Raw genomic sequence first — 24,404 nt, 5'->3', positions numbered from 1 at the left:
TCCTGTAACATCACTAATTACAATGATTAATTTTAGAATTTTAGCACATCATTCTGGTTTTAAAGTAAATCCAGTGTAATTGACAAAAATATATAAGCACAATTTTCAGTAGCTCCAACTTGCCGTCGTCAGCCCAGTTATATTGCATTTTCCAGGCTTGCTCAGTGTCCTGAAATACAGGCTGGGTGATAATTAAAGCCACACATACCAAAGGATGGAAGAAAAGACTAGACCAATTTAATAAGGATAAAGTTAGGGGATTACATTTCAGCCTAATGATATCACATCCTCCAAATCTCTTTTAAGGACTGTTTGACGCCCCAAATTAACTGGTCATTGGTGACATCAATCCCCTGCCGGCTTTAATCAAGATTTAAACTTGCGGCCCGTTGAACACTAACTACTCTCCAAGGCCCATAAATTACCTCAAAATTCCCCTCTTCAGGTAGAGACTGTGAAAGCCACTTAACAGTCCATTTTCGTGCTACACCCAAGAGAACAAACAGAGAGGTGTTCTGGTATCAAGAATTGCACTTCAGTACCTAGCAATTACCAAGGGATTTTTGTATCCGCTAAATTGAGTCAATTAAATTTAATGCAGACAATTCATTTTTATATATTGAGAAATTAAACTATGGCCAGAGGGGGTAAATAGAGATGAAAAAAATCACTGATCAGGTCATAGCTGAAAAGAAAAAATACTAGTCCATCTTACATTTCAGTGTCTCTCAGTATGTGACAAGGAAAATGATAGATGTGTCACCAATGATGGCGGTTGTTCAGGTAGATTAATTAGAACGAAAAGGGACTCTCATTACATGCTTCTCATCACAGAATTTTATACTGTGTTCACAATTTTGAGCCTTTTCCTATTTATTTATATTCGCCCAAATAGAGTTTTCATAGCAGGAAATGAAGGAAATTATGAATCTTTAAATTCTGAAGCAATCGCTATGTATACATCTAAAATTATTAATTTTTTAGTCAGTCTCCCGCCTGGCATAAGAATTTCCATTATGCATGGTTTTCCAGCCTTAAGCATTGGCGGATCCCCTCTTACTCACCATCTCACTAACTGATCATTCCTGCAAAATTCACCGAAGCGATAGATCTTGTTTTACATCCATTTCTAGTTGTCAAGAACCGTGAAGGGTCCAAGGTCTTACCTATCTGCGTGCTAACAGATAAGAAGGCAATCATTCTATGGATGCTGGGAGAAGACACGCGACTCCTAGTTTAGAGATCGAAGACCTGATTATACAGAGCAGAAAAAGCTGCCAAAGTATCAGGATGGCCACATCAGTTCCCTGTATCCCAGCTACCACGTGGTCAATACAGGTGCACCAGGATGGAGTCCTGCTGGGGATTGCATTTCGGGAGAGTAACACATAAACCTTATCAGCAGCCTGGAATATAATCAAATCTGCTCTTGGTTAGAGGGGAGAGGTCACCTCATCCCTCAAGGTTGCTCACTGGAAAATGGCCTAAACATAGAGAAGTCATGTCCTGACATTCTTTTTTTTTTTTTTTTTTTTAAGTTTTTATTTATTTATTTGACAGAGAGCCAGCCAGCGAGAGAGGGAACACAGCAGGGGAGTGGGAGAGGAAGAAGCAGGCTCCCAGCAGGGGAGCCCCATGTGGGACTCGACCCCGGAACGCCGGGATCATGCCCTGAGCCAAAGGCAGACGCTTAAAGACTGCGCTACCCAGGAGCCCCATATCCTTGCATTCTTGACATGTCCCGCAAGAGAAGTGCAAGGCCCCCATGGAGGGGTGTCTCCGACACTAGCACCAGCCCAAATGGAGAGATGCTTTCCAGATACCTTTGACAAGCAGTCTTTGCGTGGCGTGCAAGCACAGGGCTGCCTTCTAAAGAGGGATGACCAGCATATATGTATCTGCCTTGAGATCACAGAAATGCAAGAGAATTTTTGTTGCTGATTTTATGTTGAAGAGTTTAACAACACTTTCTCATCTTCCAGCAGCATTGCATAAATGTTGAATCTTTATATTCTGTACCTATAAGCTGGAGAGCAGTATTTTTCCATAAAAATAAGACATTGCAGATCACTTATAAAACTATTAATTTAAAGCATATTTTCTGTATTTGTCAAGCAATACAGGAAAATGAAGATTTAGAACCTGATTTAAAGCAGACTTATAAAGCTTCCGGGACCCATTGTAAGACTGAGAGCCAGCCAACAGTCAGCCTGCACAGCACTTACCCGCAGCTCCTGAGTGATCGAGCTGGGATGGGGCAGGGGTAGGTAGTCTTCAGGTGCTACTGATGAGGAACCTTCCCACATACCTCATTGGCCTGCATCATCAGAGTCCATAAGTGGACTCAGCATAATTGAAAATAAATTACATTATTTTATTCACCAGAATACTCATTTGTTAACAAAATAGTTTAATAATTTTATTTCATGACCAGTGTTATACTATGATTATTAAAATAATTACTATTAAAATATTTTTAAATGGAATAAAGGATCACGTAGAGTCTATTAAATAATATAGTACAATTATTTAAATGATAAATACTATTAAATTATTAATATTTTATATAATCACTAATAAATTTTATTTTATTAATAAAATAATAGTAAATGTTACTGAATCAAGACTTTCCACTCTACTGAGTTTTAAATATATTCCTTCTTATTTAATACTCAAGCAATCCTATGAAGCTGAGATTTTAATTGACCCCACTTCTGCAGTAATTATATTTACATATAACATGTGGTCACGTTGGTGGATATCGTGACACTTCCTGTTAATTGATGCCCCAGTATTCATTCTCCCTGAACCGTCCCAGATTTTATAGGGGGTACCTGATGCCCAGTTAGAAGCTATGGTTTCTGGCCTCCTTTGAGGTTGGATGTGGCCGTATCACTAACTTTGTCCATTGGGGTATGAGCAGAAATGTTGCCTTGGACTCAATCTTTTCCACTTTCTGTTGCTTGGAATGTGCCCAGCTGGAGCTGACCCCTGAACCCAAACATGGTAGTCAGGTATGGGTGGGAAAAATTCTGTTTTGTTTGAGCCACTGTATTTTGAGCTTATTTTGTTGCAACAACTAATTCTATACCATAATTAATAGAGGCCCAATATTGTAATAACTTTGATTGGTATTGTCATATTGTGTGATAACTTGATCAAACTCTGTCTTGTCTGCAGAATGCTGAGCTAGTACATACGACATTGTCAATCACCGGTACTGTCCAGGTGGGAGAGGCTGAACAGGCACCACCCACACTGTTTCCAATGTTTACAGAGAGGGGCGCCTAGGTGGCGCAGTTGTTAAGCGTCTGCCTTGGGCTCAGGGCATGATCCCGGCATTCTGGGATCGAGCCCCACATCAGGCTCCTCCGCTAGGAGCCTGCTTCTTCCTCTCACACTCCCCCTGCTGTGTTCCCTCTCTCACTGGCTGTCTCTCTGTCAAAATAAGTAAATAAAAATAAAATCTTTAAAAAAAAAAAAAAACAATGTTTACAGAGAGCTGGGGTGACCCATACCCAGTCTATTCTCACCATAGTTTCCTTTTCCTCTTGACCAACTTCCCAATTTCTTCTCCTTGATTCTTTATCTCTCGTATCCAAAAGTGCATCCCAAGTTACAAAGCCCCCGATCTAGATTCTCTAAATGCTCTCCTTTTTAAAGGTTTTTTTATTATTGGTGATATCACTCTACATATTCATCTACCATCATGCAATTTTATTCTATTTTCAGTAAACATCCTTATATATTTACCTTTTTCCCGAATAGTTTTACTAACATATTGCCTTTAAAAAAAATGGCATCCCTTTGATATCATGCAGCCTTTCAGAAATCCCTTGTATTAAAAGTGTTATTTTATTGGGATGTTTGGGGTTTTCTCTGCCTGAGTAGAAGACAAATTTGGGGGCAAAAGCAAAGGAATCATTAATACCTGATTTCAACCACAACTGCGCCAATTGGAAAAATGCACATCCTGGGCTGTGATGTACGTTAATGGAATGAGTTTGTACAATTTCCTTCTTTATTCAAAATGCTTATTACTAGCCAGACCCAACTCTTTTTATTGAAACAAATTTATAATAAAAACGATGTTGCACTTAATCAAAATGTAAACTGGCTTAAACTGGCGGGTGAGTTAGTCTCAAAACCATTTTGAAACAAATACAGACTTCTAGGAACCAGATCCATATTTGTCACCATTTTCACCCCTGGAGCATACATATTCTTAGCTCATAGAGCTCTATATTTTTTTTTTTAGTGGAATATCTTCTCTCCTTTAAGATTTTAATTTTTTAAAATAATCTCTATACCCAACATGGGGCCCGAACTTACAACCCGAGATCAAGAGTCAAACACTCCATTGACTAAGCCAGCCAGGCAATCCCCTCTTCTGTTCTAATATGGCCTGGTGACACCCATTATAATCTTAAATCATAAGAGCATATCATCATCTCTCCACGTGATATCCACCAACTTCCCTTGTCCTAAATGCTATGAAATGTAAACATAGATTGTCTTGGAGTAAATGTTAGGTGGTAGCATGTCGGCAGTATACATTCAGTAAAGAAAGTAGAAATTAATAAAAAAATAAAGGCTCAGTGTAAGTCAATGAAGACAGTCATTGATTGGGATTAATGCCGTATCGAATGGAGGATAAAATTAGAGTGTTAATCAGTCACTGACGAAAACATAGAAGTGGTGGAAGGTCAGAGAAGAGAATGATTGATTTCAAGAAAATATACATGTGAAGAAGAATTTAGCTGAGAAGGGCCTTTTTTTGGCTGCTGCCTCTCTCCTAGCCTTGATTATGTTGCCTCTCCTCCCCAGTACCTTTCCAGTTGTCGGTGACATCAGTACTCACCACTGCTCCAGAGTAAAGAGATGTTTTATTCCTTCTGCTGTGATCTCTGCTAGCATTAAACTTCCTTAGGATTTCTTGGCATCTTCTTTCTCTGCTCTCTGCCCCACCATCACACAACATACCAACTTCGTCTTCCCATGAGCAGCATGGTGTATAAGTCGTTTCTTGATTTTTGTTTTTAAGTGCGCCCCATGCCCAGTGTGGAGCCCAATGTGAGGCTTGAACTCAGGACCCTGAGAACGAGACGGGAGCCCAGATGAAGAGTCGGACCCTTAACTGACTGAGCCACCCAGGCACCCCTAGAAGCACAAAATGTATAACTGGGGAAATTGGGGCATCCACAATGAGATGTACTGCTTGGCCTTTCTCTTTGAGGCATTTAGGAATGAAACAGGGCAGAGACCCCGTTCCTTTGGAGGCCCTCGTCCTTGCAGTAAACTTAACAGCGGTGTTCCTGCCTCAACTTCCAAAGTCAGTTTTCTCACTTAATAAAGGAGGTATTATGCCATCCACTTGCTCACCTTTTCATGTATTTTTCATTGGTTCAGAATTTATCAGGGGGAGTGACACAATCTTTATTGCCTTAAAATCTGGATTACCTTAAAAATCTCTAGCTTCTAAATGACTTTCTGTTTTTTTTTTTTAATTTATACATCTTCATTTTCGTTTTTTCTTGTCAGTCGCAGGCGCAGCCACAGGAGTGTGTTTATTTGGCGTTTATTTAGCACGTACGGGATGCCAGTGTTTGTTCTAAGTGCATAACATACATTGGCTCACAAAACCCTGTGAGGTTCCCTCTGTTATCTCCGGCTCGAGGAGCAGAGAGAATCCGCAGTTTTGCCCAGATCACACTGTCCTGTCCGTAAGTAATAACTTAGCTGCAGATGGAAGCCAGGCTGTCTGTGGTGAAGTTTTAAGTATTTTATGAGCTACCCTCCCAGCTGAGGATCCAAGGGCTTCAATTCTAACAATTTTGCTTTTGAACTGCAGCTGTTTGATTTATCATTCTGTCTCGCTCCTGATACAATTGTCTTTCTCTTGTATCAATACCTTCAATCCTTTTCCTCATCTCTGTTCTCTGCAGATAGAAGTTCCAATGACAGAGGATCTTAGGTCCAAAACAGGACTGAAAAATTCACTGTATTTCTATTTCTTCACAATCACATTTCCACCCTCTGCTGTAAAGGCCACCTAACATGCAATTAGGCAGCAAGTGCCAGTCATGGGCATTCCATTCTGCGTTCTCCTTGGGTGGCGTACGTGCTTTCTGTGCAGAGACCCAGCGCGGGGAGGGTCCATTGTGCAGGCAGACATGACCAGGGTCCCTGGCTTTTTGGGGGACAGAAGGGATGAGATTATTTCATGAGGAACGCAGAGTTGTAGCCACGTGGAAGAGTACAAACAAGATTAGGAGTGGGTTAGCTGAAATCAAACCATTGTTTTCATATGTGAAGTCATGCATGCACTCTATTTTTCCTGAAAATGCTTGAACATAAAGCACCAATGCACGCACACCCTTAATCCCTTATAGAAGGAAAAGTCACTTGGGAAATATCTGCAAGTCGTTTTAAGTGTAACCCGTCATGTGTAAGGGTGACTATGTAATTCATCATGCAAATTGGAACACTCCTGAGAATGAGAGCGGTTGCTATCAATATGACACCAGGACAACATTAAAAAAAAAAAAAATGACACCAGGACAGCAGTGAGCCTGGTACTGGGCCAGGCAAACCAGACAGTATGGTGCTTATTTATGTAAGACTTGGGATTTTTGTCTCTTTCTAAAGTTTATTTTTTCCTTTGCATTTAATATTTAGAAACTGAACTAGAGTCTGAATCAGCACTTATCTGTGGTTTGTTTTTGGGGGATGTAATAGAACTTCACTTAGTGGTTTTAAATGTTATCTAAAGTTGCACACATCTGGACAGTTTCGTGTGATTTTTCAAAATTCTGTTTGGTCCTATACTTCAATAATATATAAACTCATTATAATACTAAACATTTGTTCATTTTTATTTTAATTAGTTCCCTTTCATAGTCTCATCTCAATCCCTTCTGGTCTATGTCACGTCCATTTTTAAAATTTTACTCTTGTGTCTTTCATTTTTTAAAACAAATCTCTTGTACTGCACTAAGCATACAGACAGAAAGTTGCAGACATTCTGAATGTATATCTCAGTGGGTTTTTCATAGCAAACACATCCATAAAGTCACAAGGGAGGTCAAGAAATAGATCCTTAGTAACATCCCAGAGTTGTCCCACATGCCTCCCAGGATTTACCACCACAGTGACCATGATTAGACTTCTACTGATACTGAATATTTTGGTGCATTTGTGGTCTGTATATAAGTAGGATATCATCATGTGTTTACCTTCTTTTGCTGGACATTATGTTCGCATGATTCTTTCATGTTGAAGCATGTAGCAGAAGTGAATTTTTTTTTTTCTTTCAAAGCTGTACTGCATTTCTTTGTATCAAAAAAGTCACTATTTGGGGTGCCTGGGTGGCTCAGTTGGTTAAGTGTCTGACTCTTGATTTAGGCTCAGGTCTCAAGGTTGTGAGATCAAGCTCCACTCAGGCTCCACACTGGGCGTGGAGCCTGCTTAAGATTCTCTTGCCCTCTGCCCCTCCCTCACTTCCCTCTCTTAAAAAAAAGGTCACCATTTATTTTCCATTCCAGTGTTCATGACAATATAGGATGTTTACTTTTTTCAATGTAGATCTTCCAATTTTTTTCGAAGATAAATTTGCAATGGTGTTTCTTGATCTGGTCATTTCAGGATAACTTTCAAGAAGTGAATGAATAAAATGCTTTTTATTCTAATATAAAACAAGAAAACTTACAATTTTTAAAATCCTATTACATTTCTTAGTAGAGCACATAGTGTAGTATTCCATTTATATAAAGTTTAAAATGAACAAAACTAATTTTTGCTGCATAGCATTAGGACAGCGTTTACTTCGAGGTGTAGTGAATAGAAGAGAACTTTTGGAATGTTAATAATTCTGTGTCTTGATACATGTTTTGACGACAGGACTATACAGTTTGTGAAAATTCATTATGATTTCTGTATTTTTCTGAGTATACATCATATTTAACATAAGATCTAAACATTGGTTATATTGAGTGTATCAGACTATAATCCACATGCATAAATAATAAGGCAGCTACCTTTTTGTTTTGTTTCCATAGGGCAGATGCTCTTCTTAATGGGTGCATGAAAATGATCTTTTTATGCCTCACTGGAAAATAGTTCAGAAGGACAGTTGGAAATAAGGGTACCATATCAACTCAAGATTTTACGCACTTACATACATTCAATAGCTGTGAACACATATACTGTAATTCTCCAACTCATTCCCATATAATTTGGTTTGTTGATTTAACTAATGTTTTTTTTTTTTGTTTGTTTGTTTGTTTGTTTGTTTGTTGTAGTAAGAACCTTAATATTTGCAACCAACCGAAGTGGTCTTATTAAGAGAAACAACAACAAAGATGAAAGTTATCAGAATCAGGTTAGCTCTCGCTCATGATGCAGGAGTAGAAAAGCAACTTCTGACTTGTAAACAGCTTCTGAACTGCTAAGAGTAACACAGAGAGAATTATAGAACTGAAGACAGTTAAAACATTTATCATGTTGCTAATAAAACCATTGGTTAGAACACTAGTTGCAATAGCATTTAGAGATAGCAATTTATATGCATTCATTGTGCGTCAATATAAATAATTTATAGATAAAATTTTATTAGTTGGTTACATATTTCAGTCCTTGATTCTCTTGGGGAGTGTAATGTTATGTAATTTTGCTCATTAGAGTTTGCTCTTCCTGTGTCCTGAGGCCATTCACAGCAGCCAATTTACTCTTTCAGTTAAAGTCAGTACACTGGGTTCTTTAAATAGTCAACTTAAATGTGTATAAACATATATAGGAATTCATCAGTTATGAACTGAATGTTTCTGTTTCCCCATAATTCATATATTGAAGACCTAAGCCCCCAGTGCTGTGATATTAGAAGATGGGGCATTTGGGAGGAGGTTATGTTTAGATGAGCTCACGATGGGTGGGACCCCATGATGGGATTAGTGTCCTTACAAGAAAAGGAAGAGACCAGAGCCCTATCTCTTTCTCTCTCAACTCTCCTTGTCTCTCCCTCTCTGTATGCACACAAACAAGAGTCTTGCAAGGACACAGTGAGCCGATGATGATCCGCAAGCCAGTAAGAGAGCCCACAGCCCAGAGCTGAATCTTTGGCACCTTGATCTTGGACCTCCCAGCCTCAGAACTATGAGAAATAAATAGCATTTTCTGCAGCAGCCTGAACTGACTAATGCACCATCTGTCTTTCAAAAGTCAGAGAGAAGTACCTTGATCAACAAGACGTGTTTTTAAATGAGAGATCAAAATGACTGATAAAGATTATTTTATTTTCATTGAAAGCTACTTTTTTTGAGGGAAAATCCTATCCCTGTAATAAAATAAAATGTCTTCTTTATTAAAATTATTTCTTCAAGTATATATTTATCAAGTAACTGATGAATAAAATGAATAAAAATCACTTAAGTAGTTTAAACACATATTAAAAGTCAAAGTAGGGGATTAAAGAATACTTGGACTTTCAGTTCCATCTCAGAAATGTAGAACGCTGGAAAGAGTTTCGCTCCCACCCACACAAAAAGAGAAAATCTGGACAAATGACAAATTAATGATTTTTTTTTCTTTACTCATCAGAGAATTGGGAATGTAAGTCAACCAATAACCTGAAATCTGGGGAGACACTGACAGCATCTATTTGGACTACATGGACCCAAACGTTTGATGCCAGACAGATAGAGTGCCATAAATTGCCAGAGACAGCAAAATGAAAATGCAGGGATTTTTGTTTGTAAAGTATTAATAACTTCAAGACAGCAAAAGAAGAGAATTAAGTCGTGCCTGGGCCTGTCTGAACAAGAGGCTCTAATGGTTGCACAGGTCACTAGCCCATGAAGCTCGTCCGGCTGCCAAACATCATATAAGCCAATAAAAAGATCAAGTTAAACACTCTGATTGAACGGTGAATGATTGGGTGCAGGATAGCATAAGACAGCAGAGCTCCTGGGGTTGCAGAAAGAGGAGGTCCTGTGTTCTTGCAAGATTTTCTTCCACACAAATTACACCAGGCTCTCACAACAAAGATGGAGAATTCTGATTTTTTTTTCACGATGCTGTAGAGGGAGAAGATAACTTTCACCTCAACCAGAAAATAAACGCTCCCTCAACCTGGTTACTCTATTTCCCTGACAGAACAAATATTTATCTTCAGGGGGAAGAGGAACAGAGTCTGTCATCTAAGGAGGCTGGTGGAAAACCACATTTGCTGGAAGAAACAGAATTAAACTGTCAGTGCAGAACTCTATACACAGGGACTGTACCGTTCAAACTGAAGGAGAAGCAGTGACTTTCTCAGACTACTACACAAAAGAGGGAATTCATTCTTAGAAGACCTTCTTTACAAGAAAGCTTGAGGGGTGCCTGGTTGGCTCAGTCGGTTAAGCATCCGACTCCTGATTTCAGCTCAGATCATGATCTCAGGGTCCTGGATTGAGCCCGACCTTGGGCTCTGGCCCTTAGCACAGAGTCTGCTTCAGAGTCTTTCCCTCCCTCTCCCTCTGCCCCTCCCCCTGCTTGTGCTCACTCTCTCTCTCTCAATAAATTTTTATTTATTTTTTTTTAAAGATTTTATTTATTTATGTGACAGAGAGATAGCCAGCGAGAGAGGGAACACAGCAGGGGAGTGAGAGAGGAAGAAGCAGGCTCCCAGCAGAGGAGCCCGATGTGGGACTCGATCCCGGAACGCCGGGATCACGCCCTGAGCCGAAGGCAGACGCTTTAACGACTGCGCTACCCAGGCGCCCCTCTCTCAATAAATTTTTAAAAAACAATAAAATCTTTTAAAAAACGTTGAAAAAATTTCTGCAGGAGGAAGGGATAGCATATCAATCAGAAAGTGTATTAGCAGAAACCATAAAGGGCGGTAGAAATAAAAAGTATGAAGGTGAAACAAAAGTCATTTTGTCTTACTTTAATTGCTTTAACATATTACGGACTGTCTAAATAAAAACAAACAGTACAATGTATTATGGGTATAGTGTATGTAATAGTAAATTACATGACATTAATGGCATGAGGAATACAAGGAGGGATTGGAAATATACTCTTGTAAGGTCCAGATTTTACACTTAAAGTTGTATAATATTATGTAAATGTGGACTCAGAATAGTTATGATATATATTGTAAAGCATATGGAATGACTAAAATGTTTTAGAATGATATAAATGATAGGCAATAGAAGAGATAAATTTGAATCATAAAAACTCAGTTAACAAAAGAGAAGGCAGAAACAGCACTGTTCGTAAAATGAAAAGACAAGGAACACGTTGAGGTAAATGTTTGCAAATGACTTATTATCAGATAAAGTACTTGTATTCAGAATATATAAGGTACTCTAATACTAGGCAAGTTGGAAAAAAGCCCCCCCCCCCGCAAAATGTGGTACAAATTCTGAGTTGACATTTCACTGAAAAGATAGAAAGAAATTACAGAAGCATATGAAATGCTACACAGCATCCTTCAGTGTTAGCTAAGTGCAAATTAAACTTAAATGAGAAATCAGTAGACATCTGTTTGAGTGGCTAAGAAAAATCTGACAATACAAAGTGCTGACAGTATTATAGAGCAACTGAAACTCTTACCTATTACTGGGAAAAAGACAAATGCTACAGAAATGTTAAATACACTTTGGCAGTTTCTCACTAAGTTAAAAGTAGATTTAATAACCCAGCAATCCTATTTCTAGTTATTTTTTCGTATTTACCCCAAGGCTCTAAAAACATATTTTCCCACAAAGTCTGTATGAAAATGTTTATTATTACTCTGTAATCACAAAAACTGGACCTAATCCAGATGTCCATCAACCGGGGAATGAATGGACAAGCAATGGTGCATCCATATGATGAAACACTGATGAGTATTGAAAAGAGTGAGCTACGGATTCACATAACATTATGGAAAAATCCGATATACATGTAGCTAAGTGAAAGAAGCCAGGCCCAAAACGTGACATACTGTACAGTTCCATGAATATAACCTTCTAGAAAAGACAAAACTCTAAGTACATAAAACAACAGTAATGTCAGTCACTGGGAGTAGAGGAAGGGATTGGCCACAAAGGGGACATATGGAGGCTGCCAGAACAGCTCTGTGTGGGGCGGGGGTGGTAGATACATGATTCCATGATTTGGTTAAATTCAACAATATAAAGAGTAAAATTTATCGTGTGAAAAGTTTTAAAATAAAATAAAAACCCTTAACTTTTAAAGACATGTTTTTGAAATTTAACATAGTAATTCTATATTTGGGAATTCTTTGTGAGAAAGTAAAGATCATATACAATTTTCCTATGTTAGAAAATTAAGTTTTACTAAATCTTACTTTCATTTTGTACTAAAAAAAAAGACATTTGAGCAGTTAAAGACAAAAATAAACTATCGTTTGGATTATAACAATATCATCATAAGCAATGTCACAATTCAAACGTATCTCTTTTGCCCATATGTTTACTTATTATCTTTTTGCCTTTGTTGGAATATGTATTGGAAGCTTTTAAGTCTCGATAAACAATCTATTTCCAGGATCCAGAATACCCTGTGGCATTTAACAGGTGTTCAACGAGTATTTGGGGAAAAGAGTAGAGGAAGGAAGGGAGGGAGGGAGGTAAAGGAGGGAGGGAGGCAGGGGAGGGAAGGAGGAAGGGGAGATTGGTTTCTCCAGGATTTTTGTATGTCTATCATTTTAGTTCCTTTTTTGCTCGTACGTGGATTATTGATAAGAATTAGGCTCTTGTGCTCACTATCGATCGGAACAATAATAAAGGGGCTCTAAAGCATTGTTTTTCAAGTAAACTTGAAAACATAAACATGTTATACTCAATGTTTTCTGCATCTGCAAAGAACACATCAGTGGATGGTTCCTTGTGAGGGTTCCTTCATCAGTTCATGTTTTCCCCTCCTATTTAACTACTAGGAGAGAAAAGCTTTCTCATGAAGGAATAGAATGAGAGGAGGAGGATCCAGCATTTTCGCTCCCTGAATTTTGTCCAGCTATTTCACCTCGGCTCGCCTACATTTCTGATGCTCTGGGTGATAGAGGAGAGTATACTAAACACGAGAAGTTGTTGAGGTAATGCCTCTTTTCATTCATGCTCATGTCTTACGTCTCATTCCCGCCCCAAATGATTTAAGATTGTGTTTTCTTTATTTGAAGCCAAGAATAGAAAAGCTTAGCCACCCCCCCCCATAGGATTGCTAATATATGACATTGAATCACTGGTTTAACTAACCAAGCTAGATTTTGAACCCTCTTCTTATCTTGAGATTTATAATCATCTAACTGCACTCACTTTCTCACCCTTTTGATAATCTATCTTGAGTTGTTTGCCATTTACTCATCATCGTTATGTTAGTTAACAGGATTTAAGAAATGTCATGAAAGTCTTAATATTTTCCAATAAATAGAGTCTGAGAAGACCTTTTGGAATGAGTTATTTTGGTCCTCATATAAATTAGACCTCTCAAAAGATAATATTTCAGCCAAAAATGGATATTTTTCTGTCAGTGAAATAAAAAAAGAACAGATGAGTGCATCTAATGGCAGGCTTATTATGTATTCTCTAATATCTGTCAACGCTGAGGAATGAGGGAGCAGGAGTCTGTTTTAAACCCACAACTCTCTTGAGTCTAAAAGTATTCAATAACTTACTCAGCTTGAACAATTTATTATTTTGCAACCCACTCTATAAGATGACAAGATTAAATTATTCAGTCAATATTGCAGTGTTGGCTTTTGTCATGAATATATTTAATTTAATAAAAAACTCCAAATGACCCATTTATCATATAGTTACCATTTTATACATTGCACTTGTTGACACCATCTCTTTTTTTCTTGGCATTAAGAACACTAATTAATTCATGACTGTGATACATCATTCACAATAAATACCCCTGGAGCTCTGGCAGGTTAAAAAACTGGTCAAACATACATCTACTAATAACATTGATCTTTGTACTTAAGGATATTACATGTGATAATATAGAGATTCTCCAGTAGGAAGTGTCTATAGAACAATTTTGTCATGATTGATTCCTTATATTGGGTTACTATTTGCTATGTGTTTATACCTCATTTCAAGGTCTGTTACATGGGCAACAGTGTGTCCAGGGAAAAATTCCTTCCAAATTTTAAGTTATAATATCTGAAACAGAAATATGTGGATTAAGACTCTTTTTCAGGACTTCTCTGCATTTAAAAAAAATAAAAATAACTTTTTAGATATATCTTTTATTATTTAAATTGTTGTATGACCCCTCAGATTTTTTTTCCTTGCATTCCAGTTACTGTTTAATTTTGGTACTCTTCAAACAGATCCCTCTATAATTTTCCAAATTCTTTTAAGTTTTATACGGAAATAACCATTTCATTTTCAAATAGTAGCTGATTAGCCAAGTATTCAGTTAGGGATAAAAAATGGTTTGATGTTTTTCAAATCTATTTTCTCTGATATTCTGAGGCTATCCAAATATTCTACTAACCATAGCTTCCCACTGCGCAAATATCTTTGTAGAAGTAACTTTTAATTAAATGCCTATAGCCAGTATTCAAATTAAACTTAAGCAAAAATATAAAACAATTGAAATTATTTGTCCATTCCTAATTGCTTATCACAGGGTGTTAAACAGTCCCAATAAGGCCAAGTCTTTGAGTAACGAAGTGAATGTTTCTAATATTCTATCTTTCAGAACAGGTTTCATTTCATTTGTGAATAAGACTTTTGTCGTCATTTTATTTATTTTTTAAGATTCTATTTATTTGACAGAGAGAGAGCACAAGCAGGAGGGGCAGAGGGAGAGAGAGCAGCAGGCTCTCCACCGAGCAGGGAGCCCAACATGGGGCTCAGTCCCAGGACCCAGGGATCACAACCTGAGCCCAAGGCAGGCGCTTAACTGACTGAGCCACCCAGGCGCCCCTGTCGTTGTTGTTTTAAATAAATATTTCTCAAGCCTGACTCTTAATGCAGAGACTCAGGGTCCTTCTCCAAGATGCACTGATGGAGAAGGTCCATGGACTCAGGCGCTTGCATTTTTACTAGGTGGCCTAGGTGATTCCCATGCAGGTGGTTTGCAGATGTGAGGAGAAACGAATCTCTACACCAACACACCATCTTTGGAGTATTTGTATTATCATCATAATCTAAAATAGTAGTCTAAAAAATTTAGCTATTCTCTTTGCTTCACAAATTTTTTCTAAAGAAATACAAGCCTAAGTTTGCTGTCTTCTACGCAAGCCAACTTTGTCTCCCCATGTTGGCACCGTAGATCCCTTAGAAAGAGAGTCCCCAGTGAATCTGCTGTGCTTCCCGTGGTGAGAAAAGTAATATCCCACTCTGTCTATCCAGATAGATTCCCTTGCATTTTCCTCAAATTCATTTTGTCAGGTTCATGCAGCACCCTGAAGTTCGAAAAATGTCATAAAAAGTGTAATTAAAGAAGGTCTAAAGGGACAAAAACAGTAAGACTAAAGTATAAATAAATATAAGAGGAAATATTTATTTTGTGAGAGAACAAGAGAAAGCAAAAAGGCCGGCTAGGCGTGCGTTCTCAGAGAAGACCCAGGGCAGGGCTCTAAGGCGGGGACGAATTGTTGGAGGCCTGGGTCCAGTTACGTAACACACCAGATGCTCACCAGTAAACCAGCTGAGCTTTGGAAAAAGCTGAATGACAGGCGCTAATGACCAGCTACACTGAAGCTAGAAAAAGTCATTTTTTGAACTCAGTTGATCGTATTTTATTTTACTTTCATATTTTTTTGTGTTAAATATAATCATCTAGTTTAGCAAATTGACTGTTTAGAGCAATAAAATGGAGTGATTCGGGGACTCAAAAGATTTGAAATTATTTTCTAAAGTGGATTTTCTACTTTAAGTGCACATTTCCATTATTTCTCATTGAATACACAAAAGCTAGAATATCTTTCTCTTGTTATCAAATGCATATGAACATCTTAACCTCATTCTTTTTGGATTTTGTAGAAGGAAATCAATACAAAGATAGATAAAAAGTCAAACTTTCCTGCCATCAACATGAAGCATTGCCCTCTTTCAGTGAATATTTAAGTTGTGGCATAAAATGGATCATAAAAGTTTTGGTGTATTATTTATATGGAGAGAGCTTTCCTGTCTCATAAACTCTTACTCTGCTTTGAGTGCATTGGGAAACAAAGGAGCACCGGAGAGGCACTAAGAGGTATTGAGTAAGAATACTTATCGATTAAAGCAGACTTTCTAGAACCCATTCTCTGTCATATGCAGTGTTTACCTCTCTGATTGGATTGGCTTGGGGGTGACTCTCAGGGCTATGACCCGAGTCCCAGTCGCTGCCTGGTCAGTGAGGTTCAGTATTACCTAACAAAGCTGCATGTATTGATCGTGTCACATAGAAACGTAGCTCCAGCAACGCGCTGTTGGAGAGCACTGGGCTTTGGCCATCCTGCGCCCACTCCATGCACTAACTGTTCAGTTGAATCTTCACACCAAATATTAAGTCATCTCAAAAACCAATCCTTGCTTGTGATCTCAAGCTAGCGAGTCAGAAACTGGGACTGCTATCTTCTAGTGAAGCTGGAAATAGTGGTAATGTCTGCAAATGTCCATTTTTTACCTGTCATCTCATATCCCAACGTATCTGTTGCATCAGAACTAGTAAAACCACACTCATCCCTTCTTTGTATGTCTTTCACATCAGAGTTTGTAGATTTTGAAAATAGGTCCTTGATTGGAAAGTCTGAGCATAAATAGTATGCACAGTCTCCATAAGAAGTTATTCCTTTTTTTTGTTTTATTGAATCAGATTTTAGAAATGAAGAATTGCTCAAAGTCTTCAATACCATAATGGATAGTTGCCTGAAACTCCAGATTTTTAATGGGATTAATTTAAATATCAGTAGTGTCTTTTAAAGGAATATGAGCAAGATATTGCTAATTGGTCTTATAAAACCAATGAAATATCTAATTCTAAACTTCTTTTAACATAGGTAGCTGGATAGATAGAGAGGGATATTATAAGATCCCCTAGAATTATGAAGATAATTATTGTTACAAGGATATAGTCAATTTATTTAATTTGCATTTCACAATTTATTCACTCAAAAAGAGAAGAAAGCAAAGTATAAGAAATTAAACAACAAAAACATTTCCTGTTGATTTGAATCAAAGACAAGTGTGTTTGTACCTGTAAAGAAATACTAACATTCAGTCATACAAGTTTAGAGCTTTTATGTAATGATGAAACTAAACTACAGAGCTGCTGCTGTTAATTCCTGAGGAGTTTATTGTCAAATTACATTCCGGGACTACTTAATAACTGTTAACTAGTCAAGTTTAACCTTTGTGAGGGATAGAGTGAGAGGCCATGTAACATTCATAACATTCCTTCCTGTCCGTCATGAACAGGAGCAAAGCCAGGGCAGAAGAAAGTGTGAAGGGGAGCTGTTCTCTTTTTTAAGATTTTATTTATTCATTTGAGACAGATAGAGAAAGAGTGAGCACAGGCAGGGGAGCAGCAGGCAGAGGGAGAAGCAGGCTCCCAGCTGAGCAAGGAGCCTGATGCTGGGCTCGATTCCAGGACCCTGGGATCAGGACATGAGCTGAGCCAAAGGCAGACGCTTAACCATCCGAGCCAACCAGGCTCCCCAAAGAGCTGTTCTGTGTTAAACTTTCTTCATTCATCTGTTTCATATTTATGAATGAATGTGCTAGAAAACTCAGAAAGTTGCCCAATTTCTCTAATAAGAATGGTTTAATATTGATACAAGTTCTGTAAACAACTTGGAGAGAAAATTCATTTTCCTATTTGAAACTCAGGATTTTATCAAAATAAATTCACAAAACATATAAAGTCCAGTTGAGTTCACAATTTAAAACTTCACTTCAGGGAGGTGAAGCAGTTGATGAGTTTTCATAATGTTTTCAAAAGTATATGGTAAATTACCTGTGAAACAAAGATTGATGTGGGCACCTGACTCAGTCGGTGAAGCATCTGCCTTCGGCTCAGGTCACGATCTCAGGGTCCTGGGATCGAGTTCCGCGTCGGGCTCCCGGCTCAGAGGGGAGCCTGCTTCTCCCTCTGTCCCTCCCCCTGCTCCTTCTCTCTATCACTCACCCTCTCTCTCAAATAAATAAATAAAATCTTTAAACAAAACAAAGATTGATGATCCCGTTAATGATAGATTCCTCCCTGTACCTTTTCCTTTACCTCTTTAATTTGTTTCCCTTTGGTCCTAGTTTCGGTTATTGTCTTGTTTGAGAGGTTAGTAGACATGTTTAAAAGATTAAAAAAAAAAGGAGGAGTGCCTGGGTGCCTCCGTGGGTTGAGCTGCTGGCTCTTGGTTTCAGCTCAGGTCATGATCTAACTGGTGTAAGATCCATCCCAGAGTCAGGCTCTGCACTCAGCTCGGAGTCTGCTTCACATTCTCTCTCCCTTTTCCTCTCTCTCTAGCTCATGCTCTCTCTCTCTCAAATAAATAAATAGAATCTTTAAAAAAAAAAAAAGGAAAGAAAGAAAAAGGAATCCATCTTGTTGCTGGAACAGATCAATGACTATAGGTTTGAAAAAAAAAAAAGAATACAGCTATATATAAAATTACCTCAGTTATTCAATAAACATTTATTAGCCACTACTCTATGGCCCACTTTGAGCTAGCTGCTGAACACGTGAAAATAAATAGGTTGTGACATTGTCCAACAAAGGTGACAAGCCAGTTAATGGTCACCTAGAATTAACTAGAGATTAAAGGTTTATACAGAAGATAGTGGGAGAAGAAAGGAGAAATCAGTTTTATATGGTCATTACCATCAAAACCTTAATAAAGAAAATATTTTTTCAAGATTTTTTTTTTATTATTCTCAGGGTGTTTTTTAATTTCCTTTTCTTCCAAATGGAATACATTTGAACTACTAAATGTGTTTTTGAAAATCATTTTTCTGGGGCGCCTGGGTGGCACAGCGGTTAAGCGTCTGTCTTCGGCTCAGGGCGTGATCCCGGCATTATGGGATCGAGCCCCACATCAGGCTCCTCCGCTATGAGCCTGCTTCTTCCTCTCCCACTCCCCCTGCTTGTGTTCCCTCTCTCGCTGGCTGTCTCTATCTCTGTCGAATAAATAAATAAAATCTTTAAAAAAAAAAAAAAAGAAAAGAAAATCATTTTTCTCCTTTTATAAATATAGTCATTAGAATCATACTTGAACAATTTAAGGAAGTAAATAACTGGCCTGCAATTTTTAATTTCAAAAGATTTTCTTGTATTCTGTTTCTTTAATCAATTTTTCTGAAATGGGGTTGAAATCAAAGACATGTCTTACGGTCCTGAAATACAGTCGGTGGTGGTTAGCTTTTGGATATTTCGAAAAGATTGTGCTGAAACTTTGTAAAGCCATACTTCCTTGAAATGATAATACCCTGTCTTGGGAAAGTGGATAGTAATTTAGTATGTAGCGTATGAGAGAGTATATGGAAAACTTATTTATATAGCAAAAGTTAGAGGGATTCAAAATGTCTAAACAGGAGTTGATTATACACATTGTAGCATATCCATCTGAAAGAGTCTCATGCAGATTTTATACACAATAACTCATACTAACTGAGAGAATTTTGAAAGAAATTCTTATCATACTATTGGAAAATGTTTATAAAAGTATATGTATACTTTTTTTCATTTTTGTTAAAATATATTATGTATATAATATCATTATAAAATGTAATCTGAGAGACTAAATATACTATATATATTATAATATACATGTAAATATATAATAGATGAACTCCTACTTGATTCATAGAACAAGGAAAGCTATTACAAAAGCTTCCATTTACTTGGGTTCAAACTTAGCGGAAAAGAAATATAAAATTTCAAAAAGAAATTGCAATTTTGCCAAAACACAGTCCATTATTTAGGGCATGTCCTATCGAACAAGAAGGAAATACTCTCTCCTTCCAGACTCAAGATTTTCCAGATGTACCCTAGACACCTTACAGAATGGTAAGTGAGATGATTTCTTGGTTTAACTGGATATTATAGACAGTAAGCGCCAAACTACTCCCAAGTTACTATACCTCCTGATGAACTAAGTCCACAGTAAGAGACCCTCTGCTGTAGGACCCCAGACATGAAGGCCCTCTGTAACCTGCAGAGAGCTCCACAACAGCCTTCTTCTCTAGACATCCTGAACTACAAAAAGCCATTTTGCCTATTTGTGCCTAAGCAACCTGGAAAACCTTTGGGGTTTTGACTCATCTTTATGGGAATTTTCAAAAAAGTTACTTGCTGTAGCTTCTTCCTTCTTAATTTGTTACAGAGGCTTAAACGTGTGTCGGAGGGCAATAGTTGCTACTCAAAACCTGTTGGTACAGGGCTCCTGGGTGGCTCAGTTGGTTGAGCATCTGACTCTTGATTTTGGCTCAGGTCATGATTTCAGGGTATCTGGCTCTGCGCTCAGCACAGTCTACTTGTCCCTCTCCCTATGCTCCTCTCCCTGGTCGCGCACTCGCTCTCTTTCTCTCTCTCTCGAGCTCTAAAATAAATAAATAAAATATTTAAAAAAGAAAAAAAACCAACCTGTCGGTACTTCTGCTGAACTAATTCTAGGCTCTCTGCCTGATCTCATGGTTTCTTATCCAGTATGGACATTACTGACTGAGAACACATGACACTTTCCAATCAGACGATTCACCTCTTTTGAGGTTCCGTTAATCTCTCTATCTCTCAACATACCCTACATCCCTGTAAAACCCCGAATCTTGCTGCTCTTTTGCCTCTCCTAGAAGGAGAAACTCAAAATTGTCTTACCTCAGTTATGGAACATTTTTATACCTCTCTCATCCTTATTGCTGACTACCATTGAGAACCCTACCTAATATTACTGGTTGATGGATCATATCTCAAAACTAAAACTGAAGGTTTTTAAGCAGGATATGGTATCACTAACTTATGCTCTTTTAGACTATAGACCACTTCTTGACATGAAATCATACAAATACAGTAGCCATAAGGGAAATGCCACATTGTTGATGATATCATGCCCTACCATTATTAATGACAGATATATTAATGATACCATTGAAAAACTGTGCTCTAGGTGGAATACAGATCAGTCTCAACATGGCATGATTGGGGATGGACAATGCATGGCTCTAGATTTCTAATTTGCTAATCTTGATGACATCTGTGCCGTGGCTGCTGTTTCTTGTCAAACAATATTAATACTATGTGGATCAATAAAACAGATAATGTAGAAGTGACTATATATTGCCTTAGGGTGAAGGAAAATTACTTGGCTCTCCAGAGCTGATCCTTATGGTTTATAGGATTTGTCTTGTGGTCTGAGTTGGGCTGTTGGGGTTCCTGATGCTGAAGCATCTTACATGGTTTATTAGTAATTGTTGTTTTTGTTGGAGTGCTCATCATGCTGGTCCATCGTATTCTATCAAGAGCCTTAAATGCCTCTGTGCAGCCATTTTCTTCTCATTTGATACATGATGTAACAACAAAAAAGGTAAATATGTTTAGTTATGGTGATAGTTGGATAAACCCTGGGAGGTGAAGATCTAGATCTCTAGCCTTTCCTGAATTGGTCAATTTCTTGAAAGGGAGAGACTGACCAATGGGAGGACCAAGAGACAAAATACAAATGGAAAATGGCCAGACCCTAAATGACAATAGAATCCTCATTGATCTCTCATGAGATCATGACTCATGATCCCTACAGCAAGCAGCCTGGGAAGCCAAACCACACCCTCTGTGTCAATAAGCCTAAAACTGTCCAGACTTGATCAGCGAGCACCACCTTCCCTAGGTTATGCACCCACTTTCAACTCAGGACCAATCAGAGCAAGACAAAACTTCTCTGTAAACCAATCACACAAGAAGCCCAACTTCTAGTTATCTTCCTCATCGCGGGGATGTTCACTGAGAGCATATACTCTAAGCCTCCCCCCGCCTTGTTTTTTTCCATTTTGAATTTTTCCAGTTTCTTGCCCGTCTTCAGGTCTTTGCAAATGCAAGTTTGACTGATGTCTTAGTCATTTTGGGTTACTATCACAAAGTACCACATACTGGGTGGCTTATAAGCAACATTTATTTCTCAGAGTTCTGAAAGATGGAAGTCCAAGATCAGGGTGCTAACATGGTCAGATTGTAGTGAGGGCCCTCTTCCTGGATGCAGACTACTCCTTGCTGGTTGTGCCCTCAGCAGGTGGAAGAAGAGCCAGCTAGCTCCCTGAAACTCTTTTATAACGGCACTGATCCCACTCATGAGAACTAACTTCATGAGCTAAACATGTCCCTCCCAAAGGACCCACCTCCAAATACCATTACCTTGGGATTAGGCTTCAACATATGAATGGGCCAGGGAGTGGGCAGCAACAAACATTCAGTCCATAACAGATGGCTATAGCAAGCTCTAAATAAATGGTCTGTGTTCTCATTTGGGTGATCTCTGTTTATTTCCACAAAACTGACCGTTCAATGTTACCTACTAAATTTAATGAGAGCTGTCGCATTTTATTTTTCTGTATTTTAAAATTTTGTATTAAAATATATATACTTATTAATAAAATATCAGTACTGTTTTAAATGAAAAATATGCATACACAACATATAATTGGGGGGTGTGTATTTCAATGAGAACAAAACAAGATCAAGTTCATCATGCCCTTGCAGCTAGGATAAGTGAGAAAAACTTTGCTATGAGTCAGCTCTAATGTTAGTTTCTGAAATACATTTCAAGTAGAACAAGGAAACTGCAGTACACAGGAATCAAGAGAGAAGACTCAAGTTAAGAAATAATGTCCAGTCAAAAGCAGAATGAGAGGGAACAGAAGCAGAGATTTGGCTCAGAGGCCAAATGATGTGCGATTGTCAAAGTCAGAAGGGCACCTTACATGCATATTCGTGTGTACATTCAGCTCTCCAACATTGTCCTTGTCAAGTTAGAATATGGTCTGATTTGTTTTTCTGAGTAGATTGTTGAAATATGTTAAACCCTAGGGACTAGGGTTTAAATTAACAATTTAACCAGATTCCAATACACCAGCCTGACCTAACAAAACTTCTATTGTTGAATTATAGCTATCTGATTGCAGGAGACTTTTCTCTGAAAGCAAGTCATATGTGTATATTGTACATATATGACCCATATTGTGAAATCACTTAATATTCATTTTATTTATATATTCATTTATCTTTATATACATATTTTCATATATATAAAATGTATTTCTACTTAATATATTTTCTTTCTAAATGTCTAAATGTATAGCTATCTTTTGTTTATGCATGTTGATAGGCATTTAAAAAAATCTTTCCCCAAAAAACATATAATTTGGAGACAGCTTGCATGTCTTATAGACGATTTTATTTATCTTTAACTCTGATTAATAAACAGAGTTGATCGTTATCTAGAAGTAGAATGGGTATAGCAAAAGGAATGACTTAGGTAAGAATCAGATGTAGTATTTGGAAAAATCATTGAAAAAAGTCCATATTTATTAAGAACTACTACTTTCTAAATCACAGAAGAAATAAGAAGAATTAAGGAAATAGATTAATAATAGTGTAAAAATGTCTATCAGCTAATAATTTGCCATTTCTAATTTCATTTCATAGCACATGAAATGTTCTGTTTCCAGTCAGCAGGTGAGAATTATTATCTGAGAGTAAAATTTTCCTTTCCCAACCTTATTGTTAAGTGATAATTAGTATTTTAGGGGCGCCTGGGTGGCACAGCGGTTAAGCGTCTGCCTTTGGCTCAGGGCGTGATCCCGGCATTATGGGATCGAGCCCCACATCAGGCTCCTCCGCTATGAGCCTGCTTCTTCCTCTCCCACTCCCCTTGCTTGTGTTCCCTCTCTCGCTGGCTGTCTCTATCTCTGTCAAATAATAAATAAAATCTTTTAAAAAAATTGGTATTTTAAATCCAGATGGATACCTAAAAATATGACCTTCAATACCTTTTCTCAAATCGTGGGGATATAAATCTTCATTGTGAAAAAGAAAACCCACAGGTATTTATTACTAATTCTTGTGAGGTGCTTTAAATAAAACAGAAAGACTTTCCGTAATCCCTCACATATAACCCACTTACTTGTCTAGTTGAAAAACACATAAGTGTGGTAGGAACTGGTATTAAGTGGAATTTAAATGAGCGTCCATATTTTGTAGGAAATGAAAAATAATTTTCCCTCTACCCTTGTAGGTTCTTGGATGAGACTCCCCTGTAATGAAAGACAGATTCTCAGGAGCAAAACAAGCAGAAGTTTAATAACATGCATACCTCCTGTACACATGGGATTTACCCAGGAAAACTGAATAGCTCCCCAAAATGTCCCAAGCCATCACCTTAAATACCATCTCCAGCTAAAGACAAAAGGAGTGGGGGGGGGGGGGGGGGG

Source organism: Ursus maritimus, unplaced genomic scaffold (genome assembly GCF_017311325.1).
Source record: "Ursus maritimus isolate PB19 unplaced genomic scaffold, ASM1731132v1 scaffold_18, whole genome shotgun sequence".
NCBI lineage: Eukaryota > Metazoa > Chordata > Mammalia > Carnivora > Ursidae > Ursus > Ursus maritimus.
Note: the sequence above shows the minus strand (reverse complement) of the source record.